This window comes from Pan paniscus, chromosome 3 (assembly GCF_029289425.2).
Source record: "Pan paniscus chromosome 3, NHGRI_mPanPan1-v2.0_pri, whole genome shotgun sequence".
Lineage (NCBI taxonomy): Eukaryota > Metazoa > Chordata > Mammalia > Primates > Hominidae > Pan > Pan paniscus.
This window is the reverse complement of record NC_073252.2, coordinates 78009464-78015611: the sequence shown is the minus strand read 5'-3', so window position 1 is coordinate 78015611 and position 6148 is coordinate 78009464.

Genomic DNA, 6148 nt, shown 5'->3' with positions numbered 1-6148 from the left:
TGGGAAGCACAAGGGGTCAGGGAGTTCCCTTTCCAAGTCAAAGAAAGGGGTGACAGACGGCACCTGGAAAATCGGGTCACTCCCACCCTCATACTGCACTTTTCCTACAGGCTTAAAAAATGGTGCACCAGGAGATTCAATCCCGCACCTGGCTCAGAGGGTCCTATGCCCACAGAGTCTTGCTGATTGCTAGCACAGCAGTCTGAGATCAAATTGCAAGGCAGCAGCAAGGCTGGGGGAGGGGCACCCACCATTGCCCAGGGTTGATTAGGTAAACAAAGCAGCTGGGAAGCTTGAACTGGGTGGAGCCCACCACAGTTCAAGGAGGCCTGCCTGCCTCTTTAGGGTCCACATCTGGGGCCAGGGCACACACAAACAAAAAAGACAGCAGTAACCTCTGCAGACTTAAATGTCCCTGTCTGACAGCATTGAAGAGAGCAGTGGTGCTCCCAGCATGCAGCTGGAGATCTGAGAACAGGCAGACTGCCTCCTCAAGTGGGTCCCTGACCCCAGAACCCCGAGCAGCCTAACTGGGAGGCACCCCCCAGTAGGGGCAGACTGACACCTCACACGGCCAGGTACTCCTCTGAGACAAAACTCCAGAGGAAGAATCAGACAGCAGCATTCACGGTTCATGAAAATCCGCTATTCTGCAGCCACTGCTGCTGGTACCCAGGCAAACAGTGTCTGGAGTGGACCTCTAGCAAACTCCAACAGACCTGCAGCTGAAGGTCCTATCTGTTAGAAGGAAAACTAACAAACAGAAAGGACATCCACACCAAAAACCCACCACTACATCATCATCATGAAAGACCAAAAGTAGATAAAACCACAAAGATGGGGAAAAAACAGAGCAGAAAAGCTGAAAACTCTAAAAAGCAGAGCGCCTCTCCTCCTCCAAAGGAACGCAGTTCCTCACCAGCAATGGAGAATGACTTTGATAAGTTGAGAGAAGCAGGCTTCAGACGACCAAACTACTCCTAGCTACAGGAGGAAATTCAAACCAAAGGCAAAGAAGTTAAAAACTTTGAAAAAAATTTAGACGAATGTATAACTAGAATAACCAATAGAGAGGAGGGCTTAAAGGAGCTGATGGAGCTGAAAGGAAAGGCTCAAGAACTACGTGAAGAATGCAGAAGCCTCAGGAGGTGATGCAATCAACTGGAAGAAAGGGTATCAGTGATGGAAGATGAAATGAATGAAATGAAGTGAGAAGGGAAGTTTAGAGAAAAAAGAATAAAAAGAAATGAACAAAGCCTCCAAGAAATTTGGGACTATGTGAAAAGACCAAATCTACATCTGATTGGTGTACCTGAAAGTGACGGGGAGAATGGAACCAAGTTGGAAAACACTCTGCAGGATATTATCCAGGAGAACTTCCCCAATCTAGCAAGGCAGGCCAACATTCAGATTCAGGAAATACAGAGAATGCCACAAAGATACTCCGCGAGAAGAGCAACTCCAAGACACATAATTGTCAGATTCACCAAAGGTGAAATGAAAGAAAAAATGTTCAGGGCAGCCAGAGAGAAAGGTCAGGTTACCCACAAAGGGAAGCCAATCAGACTAACAGCAGATCTCTCGGCAGAAACTCTAGAAGCCAGAAGAGAGTGGGGGCCAATATTCAACATTCTTAAAGAAAATAATTTTCAACCCAGAATTTCATATCCAGCCAAACTAAGCTTCATAAGTGAAGGAGAAATAAAATACTTTACAGAGAAGCAAATGCTGAGAGATTTTGTCACCACCAGGCCTGCCCTAAAAGAGCTCCTGAAGGAAGCACTAAACATGGAAAGGAACAACCAGAACCAGCCCATGCAAAATCATGGCAAATTGTAAAGACCATCCAGGCTAGGAAGAAACTGCATGAACTAACGAGCAAAATAACCAGCTAACATCATAATGACAGGAACAAATTCACACATAACAATATTAACTTTAAATGTAAATGGAAAAAATGCTCCAATTAAAAGACACAGACTGGCAAATTGGATAAAGATTCAAGACTCATCAGTGTGCTGTATTCAGGAAACCCACCTCACGTGCAGAGACACACATAGGCTCAAAATAAAAGGATGGAGGAAGATCTACCAAGCAAATGGAAAACAAAAAAAGGCAGGGGTTGTATTCCTAGTCTCTGATAAAACAGACTTTAAACCAACAAAGATCAAAAGAGACAAAGAAGGCCATTACATAATGGTAAAGGGATCAATTCAACAAGAAGAGCTAACTATCCTAAATATATATGCACCCAACAATACAGGAGTAGCCAGATTCATAAAGCAAGTCCTGAGTGATCTACAAAGAGACTTAGACTCCCACACAATAATAATGGGAGACTTTAACACCCGACTGTCAACACTAGACTGATCAACGAGACAGAAAGTTAACAAGGATACCCAGGAATTGAACTCAGCTCTGCACCAAGTGGACCTAATAGACATCTACAGAACTCTCCACCCCAAATCAACAGAACATACATTTTTTTCAGCACCACACCTATTGCAAAATTGACCACATACTTGGAAGTAAAGCTCTCCTCAGCAAATGTAAAAGAACAGAAATTATAACAAACTGTCTCTCAGACCACATTGCAATCAAACTAGAACTCAGGATTAAGAAACTCACTCAAAACCACTCAACTACATGGAAACTGAACAACCTGCTCCTGAACGACTACTGGGTACATAACAAAATGAAGGCAGAAATAAGGATGTTCTTTCAAACCAATGAGAACAAATACACAAGATACCAGAATCTCTGGGAAACATTCAAAGCAGTGTGTAGAGGGAAATTTATAGCACTAAATGCCCAAAAGAGAAAGCAGGAAAGATCCAAAATTGACAACCTAACATCACAATTAAAAGAACTAGAGAAGCAAGAGCAAACACATTCAAAAGCTAGCAGAAGGCAAGAAATAACTAAAATCAGAGCAGAACTGCAGGAAATAGAGACACAAAAAGCCATTCAAAAAATTAATGAATCAAGGAGCTGGTTTTTTTAAAGGATAAAGAAAATTGATAGACCACTAGCAAGACTAATAAAGAAGAAAAGAGAGAAGAACCAAATCGATGCAATAAAAAATGATAAAGGGGATATCACCACCGATCCCACAGAAATACAAACTACCATCAGAGAATACTGCAAACACCTCTACGTAAATAAACTATAAAATCTAGAAGAAATGGATAAATTCCTCGACACATACACCCTCCCAAGACTAAACCAGGAAGAAGTTGAATCTCTGAATAGACCAATAATAGGCTATGAAATTGTGGCAATAATCAATAGCTTACCAACCAAAAACAGCCCAGGACCAGAAGGATTCACAGCCAAATTCTACCAGAGGTACAAGGAGGAACTGGTACCACTCCTTCTGAAAATATTCTAATCAATATAAAAAGAGAGAATCCTCCCTAATTCATTTTATGAGGCCAGCATCATCCTGATACCAAAGTCGGGCAGAGACACAACCAAAAAAGAGAATTTTACACCAATATCTTTGATGAACATTGATACAAAAATCCTCAATAACATACTGGCAAACCGAATCCAGCAGCACATCAAAAAGCTTATCCAGCATGATCAAGTGGGCTTCATCCCTGGGATGCAAGTCTGGTTCAATATATGCAAATCAATAAATGTAATCTAGCATATAAACAGAACCAAAGACAAAAACCACATGATTATCTCAATAGATGCGGAAAAGGCCTTTGAAAAAATTCAACAACTCTTCATGCTAAAAACTCTCAATAAATTAGGTATTGATGGGACGTATCATCTCCAAATAATAAGAGCTATCTATGACAAACCCACAACCAATATCATACTGAATGGACAAAAACTAAAAGCATTCCCTTTGAAAACTGGCACAAGACAGGGATGCCCTCTCTCACCACTCATATTCAACATAGTGTTGGAAGTTCTGGCCAGGGCAATCAGGCAGAAGAGAGAAATAAATGGTATGCAATTAGGAAAAGAGGAAGTCAAATTGTCCCTGTTTGCAGATGACATGATTGTATATCTAGAAAACCCCATTGTCTCAGCCCAAAATCTCCTTAAGCTGATAAGCAACTTCAGCAAAGTCTCAGGATACAAAATCAATGTACAAAAATCAGAAGCATTCTTATACACCAATAACAGACAGAGAGCCAAATCATGAGTGAAACCCATTCACAATTGCTTCAAAGAGAATAAAATACCTAGGAATCCAACTGACAAGGGATGTGAAGGACCTCTTCAAGGAGAACTACAAACCACTGCTCAATGAAATAAAAGAGGATACAAACAAATGGAAGAACATTCCATGCTCATGGATAGGAAGAATCAATATCGTGAAAATGGCCATGCTGCCCAAGGTAATTTATAGATTCAATGCCATCCCCATCAAGCTACCAATGACTTTCTTCACAGAATTGGAAAAAAAAATTTGAAGTTCATGTGGAACCACAAAAGAGCCCGCATCGCCAAATCAATCCTAAGCCAAAAGAACAAAGCTGGAGTCATCACGCTACCTGACTTTAAACCACACTAAAAGGCTACAGTAACCAAAACAGCATGGTACTGGTACCAAAACAGAGATATACATCAATAGAACAGAGCCCTCAAAAATAACACCACATATCTACAACTATCTGATCTCTGACAAACCTGAGAAAAACAAACAATGGGGGAAGGATTCCCTATTTAATAAATGGTGCTGGGAAAACTGGCTAGCCATATGTAGAAAGCTGAAACTGGATCCCTTCCTTACACCTTATACAAAAATTCATTCAAGATGGATTAAAGACTTAAATGTTAGACCTAAAACCATAAAAACCCTAGAAGAAAACCTAGGCATTACCATTCAGGACATAGGCACGGGCAAGGACTTCATGTCTAAAACACCAAAAGCAATGGCAACCAAAGCCAAAATTGACAAATGGGATCTAATTAAACTAAAGAGCTTCTGCACAGCAAAAGAAACTACCATCAGAGTGAACAGGCAACCTAGAAAATGGGAGAAAATTTTCTCAACCTACTCATCTGACAAAGGGCTAATATCCAGAATCTACAATGAACTCAAACAAATTTACAAGAAAAAAACAAACAACCCCATCAAAAAGTGGGTGAAGGACATGAATAGACACTTCTCAAAAGAAGACATTTATGCAGCCAAAAGACACATGAGAAAAGCTCACCATCACTGGCCATCAGAGAAGTGCAAATCAAAAACACAATGAGATACCATCTCACACCAGTTAGAATGGCAATCATTAAAAAGTCAGGAAACAACAGGTGCTGGAGACGATGTGGAGAAATAGGAACATTTTTACACTGTTGGTGGGACTGTAAACTAGTTCAACCATTGTGGAAGTCAGTGTGGCGATTCCTCAGGGATCTAGAGCTAGAAATACCATTTGACCCAGCCATCCCATTACTGGGTATATACCCAAAGGATTATAAATCATGCTGCTATAAAGACACATGCAAATGTATGTTTACTGTGGCACTATTCACAATAGCAAAGACTTGGAACCAAGCCAAATGTCCAACAAGGATAGACTGGATTAAGAAAATGTGGCACATATACACCATGGAATACTATGCAGCCATAAAAAATGATGAGTTCATGTCTTTGGAGGGACATGGATGAAATTGGAAATCATCATTTTCAGTAAACTATCACAAGGACAAAAAACCAAACACCGCATGTTCTCACTCATAGGTGGGAATTGAACAATGAGAACACATGGACACAGGAAGGGGAACATCACACTCTGGAGACTGTTGTGAGGTGGGTGGTTTGGGGAGGGATAACATTAGGAGATATATCTAATGCTAAATGACAAGTTAATGGGTGCAGCACACCAGCATGTCACACGTTTACATATGTAACTAACCTGCACATTGTGCACATGTACCCTAAAACTTAAAGTATAATAATAATAAAATAAAAAAAGAATGTTTTCCACGAAAAAAATAAAAATAAAAATAAAAAAGCTAATATTACATGATAAAAACTAGAAAGAAGCTATCTGTGAAAACTTGTGATGTGTGGAGTGGATTCATCCCAAAGAGTTAAACCTTTATTTTGATTCAGCATGTTGGAAACACTATTTATGTAGGATCTCAGAGTGATGTTTGAGAGCCCACCGAGGTCTATAGT